Source organism: Callithrix jacchus, chromosome 7 (assembly GCF_049354715.1).
Source record: "Callithrix jacchus isolate 240 chromosome 7, calJac240_pri, whole genome shotgun sequence".
Taxonomy (NCBI): Eukaryota; Metazoa; Chordata; class Mammalia; order Primates; family Cebidae; genus Callithrix; species Callithrix jacchus.
This window is the reverse complement of record NC_133508.1, coordinates 97,526,260-97,545,859: the sequence shown is the minus strand read 5'-3', so window position 1 is coordinate 97,545,859 and position 19,600 is coordinate 97,526,260. Positions and strand designations below refer to the sequence as shown.

Below are 19,600 nucleotides of genomic sequence, written 5' to 3'. Positions count from 1 at the left end.
TTTGGGAAGTGTTTCAAACTGAGATTAATTCATTTGCTAGCTGTCTATTAATATACTCTTCATTTCAACAATGTGCAAAGACATACTCAAGGCTACCTATAATAAACTTCCAAGATATACTGGTCACATTTTATGATGTGACTCATATGTTTTAGAAAGAAATTAACACATTTGAATTATTCTTTCTGTAGTATGCAAATCATAGCCATCATGTGGTCTAAGGCCACAGTCAGTTGAAGGATCAGCGACCTTGCTGGCATTGGAAAATAAACCCCAACAGTTGGAGCTGCAAGCCATCTGTCTTTAGCTATTTCACATTTTGTCAAAGTCATCAGCTTAGTTGGAAAATAGCTGTGACCAACTAAAATTATTAAAATGTAAAATATGATTAAATGGAACACTCAAACTGTTCAGAGATAAATTTCTGTATGTCCTTTGAAGTTGTAGAAGAACACTAAGAGTTATGAAAGATATTCATACTGCAAATACAGAACATTTGACAGGTTGTTGGAATAAATGAATTTATGCACACGTGTTTTAAAGGTACTGAATATTAGTTTTTAAATTAGAATTGTAGTTGAATTTAGAGATCATGTAACTCAACTCTTCTGTTTCATAGGTGAGAAAAATGAGAGAAAGAGAGATTAAATGGGCTGTCAAAGTTCATAAAGTACTGAAAGGAGATGACCCTGAACTGTTCTCAGCCTACTATAAGTCAGATAAGTATTGTTATTATTATCATGACTAATATAAATAGCTCCAATTTATTTTATTCTAATGATTTGGAAGACCTTACATATATTAGCTTATTTAATCTGCACAGCAAATCTAGATGGTAATTTTTTTTTTTTACAGAGGAGGAGTAAGGCTCCTGAGGGTTAGAAAATTTGTAATATGGACTCCATAAGTATATACAAAATGATATAAATAAATAAACAAATATGTAAATGTGGAAGAAGTAAAATATCTTCCGTGACATAAAAGGGCACCTAATAAATGAGAGAGGAATGATAAAATTAGGAAAGTCACAATTTGGTAAACATCACAGTATTAATTGTATAAGGGAAGAATTAAAAATAGATAATTTTAAAAAGTGGGTGAAACATTAATGGGACTAAGATACTTATCTACACCCAAAAGTTTTATTTTGTAAAAATACATATTTAGGCTGGGCATAGTGGTGCACACCTGTAATACTAATGCTTTGGGAAGCCAAGGTGGAACGATTACTTGAGCCCAGGAGTTCCATGACATCCTGGACAACATAGTAAGACCCCCCCTCTCAAAAAAAAAATTAGCTGGGCATGGTGGTGCATGTCTGTATTCTCAGCTACTCAGGAAGCTGAAATAGAAGGATCACTTGAGCCCTAAGTTGAGGCTGCAGTGAGCTGAGATTACACCACTGCACTCCAGCCTGGGTGACAGAGAGATATCCTGTCTCAAAAATAAAATAAAAGTAAATTAAAAAGTGAAAAATAATAATATTTATTACAAATGAAAAATGACATGTTGACAGGAGAGAAACCTAGAGAAATCATCTTAACCAATGATCAAAGTTAATATCTGCATGAATAGGATAAATGATATCATTTTCCTTCTGAATTCATGCATATTTAAGACACATGTAATTTCTTGGTTATTACTGTCAAAAGTGCATAACCTGAAACTAATGTTAAGAAAACACCAGGGCTGGTTGTGGTGGCTCACGCCTGTAATCCTAGCACTTTGGGAGGCCAAGGCAGGTGGATCACGAGGTCAAGAGATCAAGACCATCCTGGTCAACATGGTGAAACTCCGTCTCTACTAAAAATACAAAAAATTAGCTGGGCATGGTGGTGTGTGCCTGTAATCCCAGCTACTCAGGAGACTGAGGCAGGAGAATTGCCTGAACCCAGGAGGCGGAGGTTGCTGTGAGCCTAGATTGTGCCATTGCACTCCAGCCTGGGTAACAAGAACAAAACTCCATCTCAAAAACTAAAAATAAAAGAAAAAAAGAAAAAAAAAAAAAAGAAAACACCAGGTCCTCAAGCAAGATGGCCGAGTAGAAACAGCTCCAGTGAGCAGCTCCCAGTGAGATCCATGCAGAAAGCAGGTGATTTCCACATTTCCAACTGAGGTACCTGGTTCATCTCATTGGGTTAGACAGTTGGTGCAGCCCAAGGAAGGCAAGCAAAGCAGGGTGGGGCATTGCCTCACCCAAGAAGTGCAAAGGACTGGGAAACTTCTTTAGCCAAGAGAAGAAGTTCCCTGCACTCCAGCTCAGATATACTGCTTTTCCTATGGCCTTCATAACCCTCACACCAGGAGATTCCCTCTGGCCTACAGGCCCTGTGTTTCCAGCACAAAACTGGGTGGCCATTTGGGCAGAAACTGAGCTAGCCACAGCAGTTTTTCTTTCATATCCTGGTGGTGCCTGGAACACCAGTGAGACAGAGCCATTCACTCCTCTGGAAAGGGGACTGAAGCCAGGGAGCCAAGTGGTCTGGCTTGGTGGGTCCTACCCCCACAGAGACCAGTAAGCTAAGATCCTTTGGTTTGAAATTCTCACAGTCAGCACAGCCATCTGAGCTTAACCTGGGACATTCAAGCTTGGTGGGGGGAGGAGTGTCCACCATTGCTGAGGCTCAAGTAGGCAATTTCAACTGCACAGTGTAAGCAAAGCTGCCTGGATGTTTGAAATGGGCAGAGCCCAACAGAGCTCAGCAGCTACAGGCAGTCTGTCTCACTAGATGTCCTCACTGGGCAGGGCATCTCTGAAAAAAGGCAGCAGCCCAGTGCAGACTTATAAATAAAGTCCCCAACTTCCTGGGACAGAGCACCTGGGAAAAGGGGCAGTAGTGGGTACAGCTTCAGCAGATCTAAATGTCCCTGCTGGCAGCTCTGAAGAAAACAGCAGATTTCCCAACACAGTGTTTGAGCTCTGATAAGGGACAGATTGCCTTCTCAAGTGGCTTCCAGACCCTCTGTATCCTGACTGGGAGATACCTCCCAGTAGGGACCAATAGACACCTCATACAGGAGCGCTCTGGCTGGCATCTGGTAGATACCTCCCTGGGACAAAGCTACCAGAGGAAGGAATAGGCAGCAATCTTTGCTGTTCTGCAGTCTCCACTGGTGATTCCCAGGCAAGCAGGTTCTGGAGTGGACCTCCAGTAAGCTCCAGAAGACTTGCAGCAAAGGGACCGGACTGTTAAATGGAAAATTGTAAACAGAAAGAAATAGTTTCAACATCAACAAAAAGGACATCCACTCAGAGACCCCATCCAAAGGTCACTGACCTCAAAGACCAAAGGTAGATAAATCCACAAAGATGGGAAGAAATGAGCATAAAAAGGCTGAAAACTCCAAAAACCAGAATGTCTCTTCTGTTTTAAGGCATCACAGCTCCTCGCCAGCAAGGGAACAAAACTGGATGGAGAATGAGTTTGACAGACTGGCAGAAGCAGCCTTCAGAGATGGATAATAGCAAACTTCTCCGAGCTAAATGAGCATGTTCTAACCCATTGCAAGGAAGCTAAGAACCTTGAAAAAGGTTAGATGAAATGCTAAGTAGAATAACCAGTTTAGAGAAGAACATAAATGACCTGATGGAGCTGAAAAACACAGCACGAGAGCTTCATGAAGTATACACAAGTTTCAATAGCTGAATTAATCAAGTAGAAGAAAAGATATTAGAGATTGAAGATCAACTCAATGAATAAAGTGAGAAGACAAGATTAGAGAAAAAAGAGTGAAGAAGAACAAGCAAAGCCTCCAAGAAATATGGAATTACTTGAAAAGACCAAATCTGTATTTGATAGGTGTACATGAAAATGAAGGAGGAAATGAAACCAAGTTGGAAAACACTCTTCGGGATATTATCCAGGAGAACTTCCTCAACCTAGCAAGGTAGGACAACATTCAAATTCAGGAAGTACAGAGAACACCACAAAGATAGACCACAAAGTAGAGCAGTCCCCAAGACACATAATCGTCAGATTCACCAAGGTTGAAATGAAGGAAAAAATGCTAAGGGAAGCCAGAAAGAAAGGTCAAGTTACTCACAAAGGGAAGCCCATCAGAGTAACAGTGGTTCTCTCTGCAGGAACCCTACAAGCCAGAAGAGTGGGGGCCAATATTCAACATCATTAAAGAAAAGAATTTTCAACCCAGAATTTCACATCCAGCCAAACTAAGCTTCATAAGCAAAGGAGAAATAAAATCCTTTACAGACAAGCAAACACTGACAGATTTTGTCACCACCAGGCCTGGCCTATGATAGCTCCTGAAGAAAGCACTAAACATGGAAAGGAACAACTGGTACCAGCCACTGCAAAAACCTACAAAATTGTGAAGACCATCAAGAGTAGGAATAAACTGCATCAACCAATGGGCAAAGTAACCAGCTAGCATCATGATGGCAGGATCAAATTCACACCTAATAATATAAACCTTAAATGTAAATGGGCTAAATGCCCCAATTAAAAGACATAGACTGCCAAATTGGATAACGAGTCAAAACCCATTGAGGCTCTGTATTCAGGAGAACTGTGTCATGTGTAAAGACACACATAGGCTCAGAATAAAGGGATGGATAAAGATTCACAAAGCAAATAGAAAGGAAAAAAAAGCAGGGGTTGCAATCCTAGTCTCTGATAAAACAGACTTTAAGCCAATGAAGATCAAAAGAGACAAAAAAGGGTATTATCTAATGGTAAAGGGGTCAATGCAACAAGAAGAGCTACTATCCTAAATATATGCAAACCCAATACAGGAGCACCCGGGTACATAAAGCAAGTTCTTAGAGACCTACAAAGAGACTAAGACTCCCACATAATAATAGTGGGAGACTTTAACACTCCACTGTCAATATTAGGCAGATCAACGAGACAGAAAATTAACAAGGATATCCAGAACTTGAACTCAGCTCTGGACCAAGCAGACCTACTAGACATCTACAGAACTCTCCACCCCAAATAAACAGAATATACATTCTTCTCAGCACCACATTGCACCTATTCTAAAATTGACAAAATAATTGGAAGCAAATTACTCCTCAGCAAATGAAAAGGAATGGAAATCATAACAACCAGTCTCTTAGACCACAGTGCAATCAAATTAGAACTCAGTATTAAGAAACACACTCAAAACCACACAATTACATGGAAACTGAACAACTTGCTCCTAAATGACTACTGGATAAATAATTAAATGAAGGCAGGTATAAAGATGTTCTTTGAAACCAGTAAGAACAAAGACACAATGTACCAGAATCTCTGGGACACATTTAAAGCAGAAAATTTATAACACTACATGCCCAAATGAGAAACCAGTAAAGATCTAAAACTGACACTGTAATGTCACAATTAAATGAACTAGAGAAGCAAGAACAAATTCAAAAGCCAGAAGAAAACAAGAAATAACTAAGATCAGAGCAGAACTGAAGGAGATAGAGACACAGAAACCCTTCAAAAAATTAATGAATCCAGGAGCTCTTATTTTTTTTAAAAAGGATCAACAAAATAGACCCTAGCCAGATTAATAAAAAAGAGAGAAGAATCAAACCGATGCAATAAAATGATAAAGGGGATATTACCACTGATCCCATAGAAATAGAAACTATCATCAGAAAATACTATAAACACCTCTATGTAAATAAAATGGAAAATCTAGAAGAAGTTGATAAATTCCTGGACACATACACCCTCCCAAGACTAAACCAGGAAGAAGCCGAATCCCTGAATAGACCAATAACAAGGTCTAAAATTGAGGAAGCAATTAATAGCCTACCAAGCAGAAAAAAAAAAAAAAAAAAAGTCAAGGACCAGATGGTTTCACAGCTGAATTCTACCAGAGGTACAAAGAAGAGCTGGTACCATTTTTTTCTGAAATGATTTTAAACAATAGAAAAAAGAGGAAATCCTACCTAACTAATTTTTCAAGGCCAACAACCACCTAATAACAAAACCAGGCAGATACACAACTAAAAAAGAAAATTTCAGGCCAGTATCCCTGATGAACATCAATGCAAAAATCCTCAATACTGGCAAACTGAATCTAACAGCAGATCAAGAAGCTTATCCATCACAATCAAGTCAGCTTCATCCTCAGCTTCACCCCTAGGATGCAAGGCTGCTTCAACATACGCAAATCAATAAACTTAATTCATCAAATAAACAGAACCAAAGATGAAAACCACATGATTATCTCAATAGATTCAGAGAAGTCCTTTGACAAAATTCAAAAACGCTTCATCCTAAAAACTCTCAATAAACTAGGTATTGATGGAATGTATCTCAAAGTAAGAGCCATTTATGACAAACCCACAGCCAATATTACACTGAATGGGCAAACATTTGAAGTATTGAAAACTGGCACACGGCTGCCCTCTATCACCACTCCTATTCAATATAGTATTAAAAGTCCTGGCCAGGACAATCAAACATAAAGATATAAAGGGTATTCAAATAGATAAAGAGGAAGTCAAATTGTCTCTAATTGTAGACGACATGATTGTATATTTAGAAGACACCATAGTCTCAGCCCAAAATCTCCTTAAGCTGATAAGCAACTTCAGCAAAGTCTCTGAATACAAAATCAATGTGCAAAAATCACATGCATTACTGTACACCAATAACAGACAAGCAGAGAGCCAAATCATGAGTGAAATCTCATTCACAGTTGCCTCAAAGGGAATTAAGTCCCTAGGAATACAATTTACAAGGGATGTGAAAGACCTCTTCAAGGAGAAATACAAACCACTGTTCAAGGAAATAAGAGAGGACCCAAATAAATGGAAAAAACACTTCATGGTCATGGTTAGGAAGAATCAATATCATGAAAATGGCCATACTGCCCAAAGTAATTCATAGATTCAATGCCATCCTCATCAAGCTACTATTAATTTTCTTCACAGAATTGGAAAAAACCACCTTAAATTTCATATGGAACCAAAAAAGAGCTGGCTTAGCCATGAAAATTCTAAGGAAAAAGGAAAAAAAAAGCTGAAGGCATCATGCTACCTGAATTCAAACTATACTGCAAGGTTACAGTAAACAAAACAGCATGGTGCTGGTACCAAAACAGATATAGTAATCAATGGAACAAAACAGAGGCCTCAGAAATAATGCCACACACCTAAAACCATCTGATCTTGGAAAAACCAACAAAAACAAGCAATGTGGAAAGGATTTCCTATTCAATAAATGATGTTGGGAAAACTGGCTAGCCATATGTAGAAAGCTGAAACTGGATCTCTTCCTTATACCTTATACAAAAATTAACTCAAGGTGGATTAAAGACTTAAACATAAGACCTAAAACCATAAAAATCCTAGAAGAAAACCTAGGCAACACCATTCAGGACATAGGCCTGGGCAAAGACTTCATGACTGAAACACCAAAAACAATGGCAACAAAAGCCAAAATTGACAAATGGGATCTAATTAAACTCAAGAGCTTCTGCACAGCAAAGGAACTGTTATCAGAGTGAATAGGCAACTTACAGAATGGGAGAAAATTTTTGCAATCTACCTATCTGACAAAGGGCTAATATCCAGAATCTACAAAGAACGTATGTAAATTTACAGGAAAAAACACCACCATCAAAAGTGGATGAAGGATAAACAGACACTTATCAAAAGGAGAAATTTATGCAGCCACCAAACATATTAAAAAACTCACCATCATTGGTTATTAGAGAAATGCAAATCAAAACCACATTGAGTAATCATCTCATGCCAGTTAGAATGGTGATCATTAAAAAGTTGGGAGATAACAGATGCCGGAGAGGATGTGGAGAAATAGGAACTACTTTTACGATGTTCATGGAAATGTAAATTAGTTCAACCATTGTGGAAGATGGTGTGGTGAGTCATCAAGGATCTAGAACTAGAAATACTATTTGACCCAGCCATCCCATTACTGGGTATGTACCCAGAGAATTATAAATCATTCTATTATAACAACACATGCACATGTATGTTTTTTGTAGCACTGTTCACAATAGCAAAGACTTGAAACTAACCCAAATGCCCATCAATGATATACTGAATAAAGAAAATGTGGAACATATACACCATGGAATACTATGCAGTCATAAAAAAGCATGAGTTCATGTCCTTTGCAGGGACATGGATGAAGCTGGAAACCATCATTCTCAGCAAACTAACACAAGAACAGAAAACCAAACTACATGTTCTCACTCATAAGTGGGAGCTGAACAATGAGAACACATGGGCACAGGGAGGGGAACATCACACACCAGGGCCTGTTGGGGGTTGGGGTACTAGGGGAGAAGCAGCATTAGGAGAATTACCTTATGTAGATGATGGGGTGATGAATGCAGCCAACAACCATGGCACATGTATAACTATGTAACAAGCCTGCATGTTCTGTACATGCATCCCAGAACTTAAAGTACAATTTAAAAAAAGAAAACATCAGATGACCCCACAATGAGAAGTATACTAAAAAATAACCCACTTGTTTTATTTTATTTTATTTTATTTTTTTTTGAGACAGAGTCTTGCTGTGTCACCCAGGCTGGAGTGCAGTGGTGCAATCTTGGCTCACCACAACTTCTCCCTACTGGGTTCAAGTGATTCTCCTGCCTCAGCCTCCCAAGTAGCTGGATTACAGGCTACTTTTTGTATTTTTAGTAGAGATAGGGTTTCACCGTGTTGGCTAGGCTTGTTTCAAACTCCTGACCTCAAGTGGTGTACCCGCTTCAGCCTCCCAAAGTTCTGGGATTACAGGCATGAGTCACTGCACCTGGCCCGACTTTGCTTTTTTCTTTTTTCTTCAGATGGAGTCTTGCTCTGTCACCCAGGCTGGAGTGCAATGGCACTATCTTGGCTCACTGCAACCTCTACCTTCTAAGTTCAAGGATCTTCCTGTCTCAGTCTCCTGAGTAGCTGGGATTGCAGGCACTCTGCCACCACACCAGCTAATTTTGTATATTTAGTAGAGATGGGATTTCACCATGTTGGTGAGGCTGGTCTCAAACTCCAGACCTCAGGTGATCCACCTGCCTTGGTCTCCCAAAGTGCTGAGATTATAGGCATGAGCCACTGTGCCTGGCCTACTTTGAAAGCAACATGTAATCCAGCTTTTAATTTTGTTATAATAGCAATATAGGAACAAGGAGTGAAACATCAAGGCAATCTGAAGGTTAAATAATAGTAGATCAATGTTAATTTCTGGAGTTTGTAATTATACCATGGTTATATAACCAAATGTTCTTTTTTTAGGCAATACATATTGAATAATCAATGGTCATCTTGTCTGTACCTTATTTTCTAATGTTTCAATAAAAATGTGTGTGTATTTGTGAGAGATAAACAAATGTAATAATGTGTCTACATTGAAAAACTGTGAGAAGATATATAGGAATTCTTTATATTATTCTTATAAGTTTTATTTAAATCTAAAATTATGTCAGAAAGCAAGCTAGGGGTTGGGTACAGTAGATGATGCCGTAATTCCAGCACTTTGGGAGACCGAAGCAGGAGGATTGTTTGAGGCCAGAAGTTTGAGATCAGCCCAGGGAACAGAGTAAGACTTCATCTCCATAAAATATTTTAAGAATTGGCTGGGTGCGGTGGCATGCATCTGTAGTCCTAGCTACTTGGGAAGCTGGGGCAGGAGGATTGCTTAAGCCCAGAAGTTCAAGGCTGCAGTGAGCTATGATTATGCAACTACACTCCAGCCTGGGCCACAGGGCAAGACCCTATCTTAAATAAGTAAGAAAATAAATAAATAAATAAATGAAAATAAAAAGAAATCTACAATATGTAACAACCTCAGCTCTGGGATATTAAACCAATCCAGTCTTCTGAGCTCAGAGGCCATGCTCCCTATCCTCATGCATCAGGGTATGTGTGAATGTCTGTTTCCTCATCTTGACAGAGTTGTTCTTGCCTTGTATCTGAGTCTTCTACTTATTACCATGAGGCAGGGAGTTCTATTTACTTACATCTATATCTCTTATGTAATTTCAGTAACACTGATGACCTTTGCTAGACAGTGCAGAACAAATTTGAAGTCTTGAATCTCTTAATTATCTTTTGTGAACGGTTTTCTCATCCAAAACAGGATATAACAATATTCACCTCAAGGATTGTTGTGAGAAATAACTGTAATCATGAGGGGAAAATACATATATTTTGAAGGACATGGTGGTCTTTTAAAACAATGTAAATTGTTGCTCCAGACTGAATGTGTTTCATCTGCTCTTCCTCACCTCCCCACTAAATTCATATGGTAAAAACTTAGTCCTCAATGTGATGGTATTTGCAGGTGGCAATTACTTTGGTAAGTAATTAGGGTTACATTTGGTCATTGGGCATTTGTGATGAGATGAATGTCCTTATAAAAACAGGAAGAAACATGGGCCCCCTCCATGTGAGGATGCAGCAAGAAGACAGCTGTCTGCAAACTAGGAAGTGAGCCCTCACCAGATACTTAAACTGTGAGAAATAAATGTTATTGTTTAAATCACCCAGTCTCCCAGTCTATGGTATTTTTGTTGTAGCAACCCAAACTGACTACGACAGTTGTGCTTTCCTCTTCCCTTTTGTATCTACCATGATGTAGTTTAGGCACTGAGAGCGTCTAAAGAATTTGAATGATGATCAAAGCTTTTTCAAAGGTTGGATTAAACTACAACAATCGCCCTCTCCAAAGAACATTCAGCTGTCCTTTATGTATTCTGTTGCAAGGATTTCAGGAAGGAGGTGAGACTATATGAGGTTCACATAGCAGCAAAGGAACTACATGGTAGAAGAGGGTACCGCTTTTCCAACATCTCTTTATGTTAATGTTGCGTATCTGCAGGATTCAAGAAGAGAAAAAGAATCTATTTTTTTTTTTTTTTGTAGCATTCTTGAATCAAGAGCTTCCATTAAAAGCTTTAAACAGCAACAAGTCTGCCACTGAAAAAGGAATATTTGGTTTGGAATTTGAGATTGTTAAAAATCATTAAAAATGCATATTCCACTGTGAAATAAACTGATGAATGAATAATATGTAAGGGCAGCCCCTGGAAGGTAATTTACGCAAAGCTATATGCTTTATAATTAAGAAAAGTAGCTCCAGAGAGGGGCAATGGCCTGGCCATTATTTCGAAGTTATTTAGTGGAAAGTAGAATGAGGGTTCTCCTGACATTTAGACAATAGAACCACCATAGAAAGGTGGTTTTATAATTCATGAAGGCTTGGATCATTTTTTCAAGCCTTTGGAAGTGACTATTTTCACTATCTCTGGAGTGGTATACTAGAGTATACTAGATATATAAAACAGCCTTTCATCTAATACATAAACAAACCAGCTCCTTAAAACCAATGAATAATATAAAAAATGAAAATTCAAAGTGGCAAGAAAATAAGAAATCTTAAGAGAAATAAAAAACTTAAAAAGTTAAAGCAAGAATCCAGGAAATTAAGCTATTATAATTTTAAGGCAAAAATGAAATGAAATTATAAAGGATTGTATACTATTTATTTATGCTGATCACTGAATATTTTCAACTCTGACTACTTGGCACCTAGTAGGATTGTACTGCCTGGATTTTCATTGACCAATTCTGGTCAGTGTCTTGTGAGAAAAATTAATGTGCCTCTCTGGCTTTCGGCTAAGCATTTAATAGTCAGTGAGATCCTCCAGTGCTTGTTTTCTCTCTACTAGGATGATTGGCAATATTCCACACAGCATCTTATTCCACATTTTCTAGTATGTCATGCCATGTGTGATATGATTTGGCTGTGTCCCAACCCAAATCTCATCTTAAATTCCCACCTGTTGTGGGAAGGATCTGGTGGGGGTAATTGAATCATGAGGGCAAGTCTTTCCTGTACTGTTCTCATGTGAATAAGTGTCATGAGACTTGATGGTTTTATAAGTGGGAGTTCTTTTTTGTACAAGCTCTCCTGTCTGCCACCACGTGAGACATGCCTTTTACCTTCTGCCATGATTCTGCCTCCCCAGCCATGTGGAACTGTAAGTCCATTGAATCACTTTCTTTTGTAGATTGCCCAGTCTTGGGTATGTCTTTTCAGCAGTGTGAAAATGGGCTAATACAACATGGGAATTATGGGAGTTACAAGATGAGATTTGGGTTGGGACACAGAGCCAAACCATATCAATAAACACCTGATCCCTCCCAAATCTCATGTCTTCACATTTCAAAACCAATCATGCCCTCCCCACGGTCCTCCAATGTCCTAACCCATTTCAGCATTAACTCAAAAGTCCACAGTCCAAAGTCTTATCTGAGACAAAGCAAGTCCCTTCCAACTATAAGCCTGTAAAATCAGAACCAAGTTAGTTACTTCTTAGATACAATGGGGGTGCAAGCCTTGGGTAAATACAACCATTCTAAATGGGAGAAATTGGCCAAAACAAAGGTTCCATGCAAGTCCGAAATCCGGCAGGGTAGTCAAATCTTAAAGCTCCAAAATGATTTCCTTTTACCTCATGTTTCATATCCAGGTAACGCTGACACAAGAGGTGGGTTCCTATCATCTTGAACAGCTCTGCCCCTGTGACTTTGCAGGGTACAGCCTCCCTCCTGGCTGCTTTCACAGGCTGGCATTGAGTGTCTGCAGCTTTCCCAGGCACACGGTAGAGCTGTTGGTGGATCTAACATCCCAGAGTCTAGATGATGGTGGCCCTCTTCTCACAGCTCCGCTAAGCAGTGCCCCAGTGGGAACACCCAGTTGGGTGGGGGCACCAACCTCACATTTTCCTTCTATACTGCCCTAACAGAGATTCTCCATGAGTGCCCTGCGCCTGCAGCAAACTTCTGCCTGCATATTCAGGCATTTCCATACATCCTCTGAAGTCTAGTGTTTTAACACTCAGCAAAAATAGTACATAGTTTGAAAAAAAATGGAGATTAGATGTTCAAGTGTTGTAAGGTTCTTTCAGTGTCCAAAAGTAGAGCAAATATATAGATTTTTATTTTATTTTATTTGAGACAGCATCTCACTCTGTCACTCTTGCTGAAGAGCAGTGGTGCAATCATGTGTTACTGCAGCCTCAATTTCCCAGGCTCAAGTAATACTCCTACCTCAGCCTCCTTAGATAATTCTAAACTTTGTAAAATATTTGGCAAAATACTTATAAGTAGTGACTACAAAGTTAGCTAAAATGTATATACTTTCCAACTTGAGAAGATTAAAAAATGAATACTGGAGGAAAGACCCAATCAATTTGAAGGGAGGCAAGAATGTGGGAAAAATGGGAAAAGTAAGACAAATAAAAATTGGGTGGTAGAAAGTAGAATTAGTAATTTCAATCAAAGTAAGTGGACTTATTCTTTATTTACAACACAAAAATTTTGAATAAGTCACTTGATATCAAAATAAAAAATAGTAAAAGAAATAAGAAATACATTATTTCTATGCATGTTAAAATATTTAACACAGTATTAGCAAAAATAAATGAACAATCTAAAAAATTTATAATACATTATGAATGTTTAGATTTTCCAGGATTGCAAGATAGGTTTAATATAAAAATTAATTAGTATAAATTCATTATATTAGCATATGATTAAACGAGAAAAATGCACGATCTTCTCAGTTGGTATAAAAGAAGAATTCACCAACATTTAACATCCATGCTTGATAAAATTTATGATAAACTAGAATCAGAAGTGACATTTAATAAGTAAATGTTAAATACATAGAAGAGGCGATATCCTGAATATTTGTCTCTCCCAGAATTCTGTGTTGAAAACCTAGTTACCAATGTGATGGGTATAAGAAGGTGGATTCTTTTGAGAAATGATTAGGTCATGAAGGTAGAATCCTCATGAAAATGACAAATCCATTGTAAAAGAGGCCACAGAGATCTGTCTTGCCCCTTTCACTATCTGAAGACAGTTAAAAGGCAACTTTTATGACCCAGAAAGTAGGTAAAGCAAGTACTGATAAACTACTAGACTTTAACAAGAAACTTTACAATGTTGATCAAAACAATATCTCTACATAAAATTCAATTGCATTCCCAGGCCTCATCAATGAGAATTAGAAAATTTAATGTTAGAAAATTTCTAATGATATCATTAGAAAAATGATATCATTTACAATAACAGCAAAAATACAATCTATTCACCTGCACACTTATAAGAAGAAATAAAAGAAAGATTTTTATGACATAAAGAAAATTTACAAAACTTAATTTAATAACGTTAAAAGAGATTTAAACCAATGGGAAGGTAAGGTATACCATGTTCATAAATAGAGAGATTCCAGTAGTTTAAAGCTACCCTTAAAACTTAAGTCAAAAACTTATCAAGGCTTTTATACAAATTGACAAATTAATTCTAAAACTTGAAATTGATTCTAGAATTTTTGTGAAGGAGGAAAAGCTATTAACAGCCAAAATACCCCTGGGGGAATGGAGGAAAGAAAGCAGAAAACATATCCTATTTGATGTCAAGAGCTTTACATAAAGCACTTTAGTTAGAAATTCAGTTTTGACTAGAAGATAGAAAAAATAAATGAAATCAGAAGAGATATAGCAAAAACAAACTCACAAATAAATGCAAATGATATATAACAAAACTTACAGTACAAATAATTGTATAAAGAAAAGATAATTAATGATACTAGAAAAATAGTTATTTATATGAAGAAAATAAATTAGATTTCTCTCTGTATACAAAAATCTATTCCAGTTAAAGTCTTAAATTTGAAAGTGAACCATTTTAGATTTTATTTTAATTTTAGAAGACAATATAGAAGAATATCTATACAACCTTTGGGTGGAAGAAAATTTTATAACCAAGACATAGAAGTGCTTTCATAAAGTAAATGTTTATCCATTTAACATTTCATAAAATATACTATTTTGCATTTGCTAAAATGACAATATTTTAAAAGTCTGCTGATACCAAATTTTGGTAAGAATGTAGAATAAAACAACTCATATATCTGCTGGAGACTGTTTACATTTTATAATCAATTTGGAAATCAATTAGAATTTTCTTTTAATTTGGCCATGTGCCTACCTTATAATCAAATAATTCATTTCCTGGATTCAAACTTAAAAAAATTTTTATACATGTGCATGAAGAGTCAAGTACAAACATGTTTGTAATTTGTAATATTTAAAAAGAAGCAAAACTAATAAAAGTGACAACACATACCACCAAGGAAGGAACAACTTAAATATCCATTGGCAAGAGTGAATACACAGCAGTATAAATGAACAAATGAATCAGATAAGGTTATATATATCAGTATGATTGAATAGCAGAACTCATAAGGATCATCCCACTTATATGCAATACTAAAAATATATTGTTTAAAAATATGTAGATTATTTTAAAAACTATCAAAAAAAAGAAAGGGAATAATAAATATCAAATTCAGGGTAGTGATCACTGTTAGGAAATAGGATAGGGGATAGGATCAGAAAAGCACAGGCATTCTTAAGTTATTGGTAATGTATTTTTTCCTTAAGCTGAATGGTGGTTTTGTGGATGTTTATTTTATTTACTTTTTACATGTACACTTTTGTTATAAATATTCAGATTGGAGCACCTGTGTTGTAGTTTCATCCCATATATTCCATTTAAGTGTTGATTTTCACTAAAAACCTGAGCAAAGTTTTGTCCTATTAAAAAAAGTCATGCTAAAAATATTTCTTATTCTATATTTATCTAATATTTTGTAATGAATAATGATCTCTTAGATTCAGCAACTTTATCTTTTAGTCAAAGTTCCTGTGATGGACAACTTAAAAACAGTAAATTTTCTTCCCTTGTAGATTAAAAGCAATTCAGTATAATCATATGGAAATGAACTCTAAACTGGAGGGGCTTCTAGTGCAGGCTTTGGGTTAAATTTCTTCTCTCTTACACTGGCTCATTCTTGTAGCTCTGAATCGCACATGCCCTTGTGCTGGTGGCAGTACTACCAACCCTGTCCTTTACCACACCCACGAATGAGATTTTGACTGCTAAAATCTCCAAATCAATGGATTTGCAACCACATCATGTGGATTTGTGGCTTTGCCTGCCCAATTACTAGCTATGTGAATTATCAAAATTTATGTCGGGTGGTGATATGGAGTTTGGTTGTGTCCCCATTCAAATCTCAATGTGAGAGCGACCTGGGAGAGGTAACTGAATCACGGGGGCCGGTCTTCCCTTGCTATTTTCGAGATAGTGAATAAGTCTCATCTGATCTAATAGGTTTATCAGGGGGTTTCACTTCTTCCTCATTTTTCTCTTGCCACCCATGTAAGAAGTACCTTTTGCCTCCCCCCATGATTCTGAGGCCTCCCCAGCCACTTGGAACTGTAAACCCAATTTAATATTTTTTTGTTACCAGTTTCAGATATGTCTTTATTAGCAGCATGAAAACAAACATACAGATGGCATGATAATGAATTATATGTGGAAATTTGACTAACGAGATGTCCAGATACCTGGTTAAACATTATTTTGGGGTATATCTATGAGAGTGTTTCCAGAAGCGATTAACATGTGAATCAGTACACTGTGTCAAATGAATAGTCCTTCTCAATGTAGGTGGACTCAATAGAACAAAAAAGTGGAGGAAGAGAGAACTTGCTGGCTCTCTGCCTGACTGCTTGAGCTGAACATAGATCTTCTCCTACCCTCAATGTTTCTGGTTCTCAGGACTTAGTCTCAAACTGGAATCTGTGACACTGGGTCTCTGACTCTTAGGGCTTTGAACTATACATTTGTGGTTCCCTTCTCCTAATTTCTGGGTCTCCACCTTGCAGAAAGCAGATTGTGTAATTTCTCAGACTCCACAACTGCATGAGCCAACAGCCTGTATTAAATCTCATTATGTATAGATACATCCTATTGGTTCTGTTTTGCTGGAGAACCCTAATGAATACAATTGGGGAGGATAGAACTCAGCAAGCAGTAGGAGAAGGTACTTAACAAATAAGTACTAGAAGCCTGAACCCACACTGTGGTAGGCAGAGCAATGACTCCCCAAAGTTGTCCCTCTGCTAATCCATGAAACCTGTGAATATGTCACCTAACATGGCAATATATATCTAGTAGATGTGATTAAGGATCCTGAGTTGGGAAGATTCTCATGAATTGTCAGCTGGATTCAACATTATCACAATGGTTCACATAAAAGTGAGGTAGGAGTGTCAGGGTTAGAGAAAGCGGTATGACGACAGAGGTGAAGTCAGAATGACACCCTTGTTGGAAGGGAGGCTAAGCCTAGAAGCTGGCAAAAGCGAGAAACAGATTTTTCTCTAGAGCCATCAAAAAGAATGCAGTCCTGACAACATTATGGTTTTAGTTACATAAGAGACATTTTTGAACTTCCAACCTCCAGCACTATAAAATAAGAAATTTATGTTGTATTAAGCCACTAAATTTGTGATAATTTGTTATAACAGCAATAGGAAATGCAGACACCCCTCGTGTATCCCTGAACATCCTCATAGACTCCACCTTTTGCTTCAACTGCTATGGTTTTGTGCAACCAGCTGTACCTTGCCCCTCATCTGTATTGCTGCAGGCTTCTCTGCATTAACTTGACAGATACACAACCTGGAAATACAGGGGAGGTAAAACCCTGGGATTATTTTTAACTGATGGGAGAAGGTTGCTGAGGATTAAATATTTGCTTCCCTATTTTCCTTAGGCAAAGAGTTCTAATATGCCTTTCATAACACTCGTAGAAGGAAGGTTGAGAGCCAATCATCTGCACCACTGCCCTACTTAAAAACATCCTTGTATCAGTTTTCCCTTATTTCCTGTTCTCCTCCGTAGACCTTCAGTCCTGTTCTTGGCAATCACTTCCAGAATAAACCATGTGTATGCCTCAGACTCTGATCTCAGAGGATCCCAGGATAAGACAGAGATATACTATGCTGATTGCTCTACCTGCATTTTCTCATTTAATTGAAATATATACTTCGTAAGGTATTTATTCATATCTCCATAATTTTATCGAGAAATCTCAGAGAAATTAATACTTTTCAAAAGGCAATTAAAGTAGCACAGCAAACAATTGATAAAACCTGGATTTGCCAACTTAAACCGGTTGCAAAACCTGTATATTGTTTCATAGTATACCACTCAAATTCTCAAAGGCTGTTGGAAGGGATTAAATGAGATCATGAATGTAAAATTCTTGGTATAGTTAATTCTCAAAAATAGGCCTTCAATCTTTAGAATCCATTTGTAGAACTATCTTCAGGAAGGAAAAACACATCACCCTTCACCCCACCCTCAAAGAAACATGGAAAATTTAAACTGAGACCTCAGATCTCGAGATCTACACATCTTAGAATATTTTGTTTCTATGAAAAAGAAGCTTTGGAGAATGTGCATCAGTCACAAACACTGTAGAGTTAGCACAGAAATCAGCCCATCACATTATGCCCCAAATGCTAAAGTGCTGCTGAATCTGATTGCCCTGCATTTTTAAGTGCTGCAAAATTCTGGGACTTGGGATCATCTGTCACTACAGACTTGTCTTATTCTGCTGAAATAAAACATATAGTCTAATTTGCAAAGTTCTCGTGTGGAAAGAGTCCTAAAAATGTATGTAACCTCTGTCCCAGCAATTCCATTAGGAATTTATCCAATACAAAATCTAAAATGCACAAAATCTACATATTGAATGCTTATGGCAGCATTCTTTAAAATTATGAAAATTGAAAGCAACCAGAATCTTCACAAACAGACTAATGGCTAAGTAATGTAACCATACGATGAAACGTGGTAGTTAAATACTCTAGATTTGTTTCATATAAACAATCATGGTATAACATTTGGCTATAAAAAATAACAAATTCAATTGTAATTTTAAAACCAGTATCTCTGCACTTTTGTGAACCTGAAAAATAAGATGGTAAATATTTAACTGCATTTTTCTGTAATGGTTGGGGCCATGAATTATTTTAATTTCCTTAATAATTTCTAATCTTCTCTGAAAATTTCATAGTAATCTCTAAGAATAATTTATAACAAATAAAATCCACACTTTTAAAGGGTATCCTTTTTAATTTTATTATTATTATGCTTTAAGTTTTGAGATACATGTGTAGAACATGTAGGTTTGTTACCTAGGTATACACGTGCCATGGTGGTTTGCTGCACTCATCAACCCGTCATCTTCATTAGTTATTTCTCCTAATGCTATCCTTATCCTTCCCTTAGCCCCTGACCCCATGCCAGGTCCCGGTGTGTGATGTTCCCCTTCCTGTGTCCATGTGTTCTCATTATTCAACTCTCACTTATGAGTGAGGACATGCAGTGTTTGGTTTTCTGTTCTTATGTCAGTTTGCTGAGAATGATGGTTACCAGCGTCATTCATTACCTTCGAAGGACACGAACTCATCCTTTTTATGGCTACATAGTATTTCATGGTGCATATGTGCCACACTTTCTTCATCCAGTCTATTATTGATGGGCATTTGTGTTGGTCTCAAGTCTTTGCTATTGTGAACAGTGCTGCAATAAACATACGTGTGCATGTGTCTTTATAGTAGAATGATTTGTAATCAAAGGGTATTCTCTGTTTTTTTATCAAGAACAAAAATATGTATCAACATCATTTCTTCAAGAATCCTAAAAAGTGTTATTAAATTATTTAACACAGATACT

At 37.3% G+C, this 19,600-nt stretch overlaps 1 long non-coding RNA gene across 1 annotated transcript in view; it reads left to right on the top strand.

Annotated features, from left to right (window-relative positions):
• Nucleotides 1-18,947, top strand: part of LOC118143245 (uncharacterized) — a 116,267-nt gene extending 97,320 nt beyond the window's left edge. Inside the window, exon 8 of the long non-coding RNA XR_004727485.3 lies at nucleotides 17,631-18,947. This is a non-coding gene — a long non-coding RNA (uncharacterized LOC118143245). The remainder of the gene's footprint in view (nucleotides 1-17,630) is intronic.
• Nucleotides 18,948-19,600: the final 653 nt, after the last annotated feature.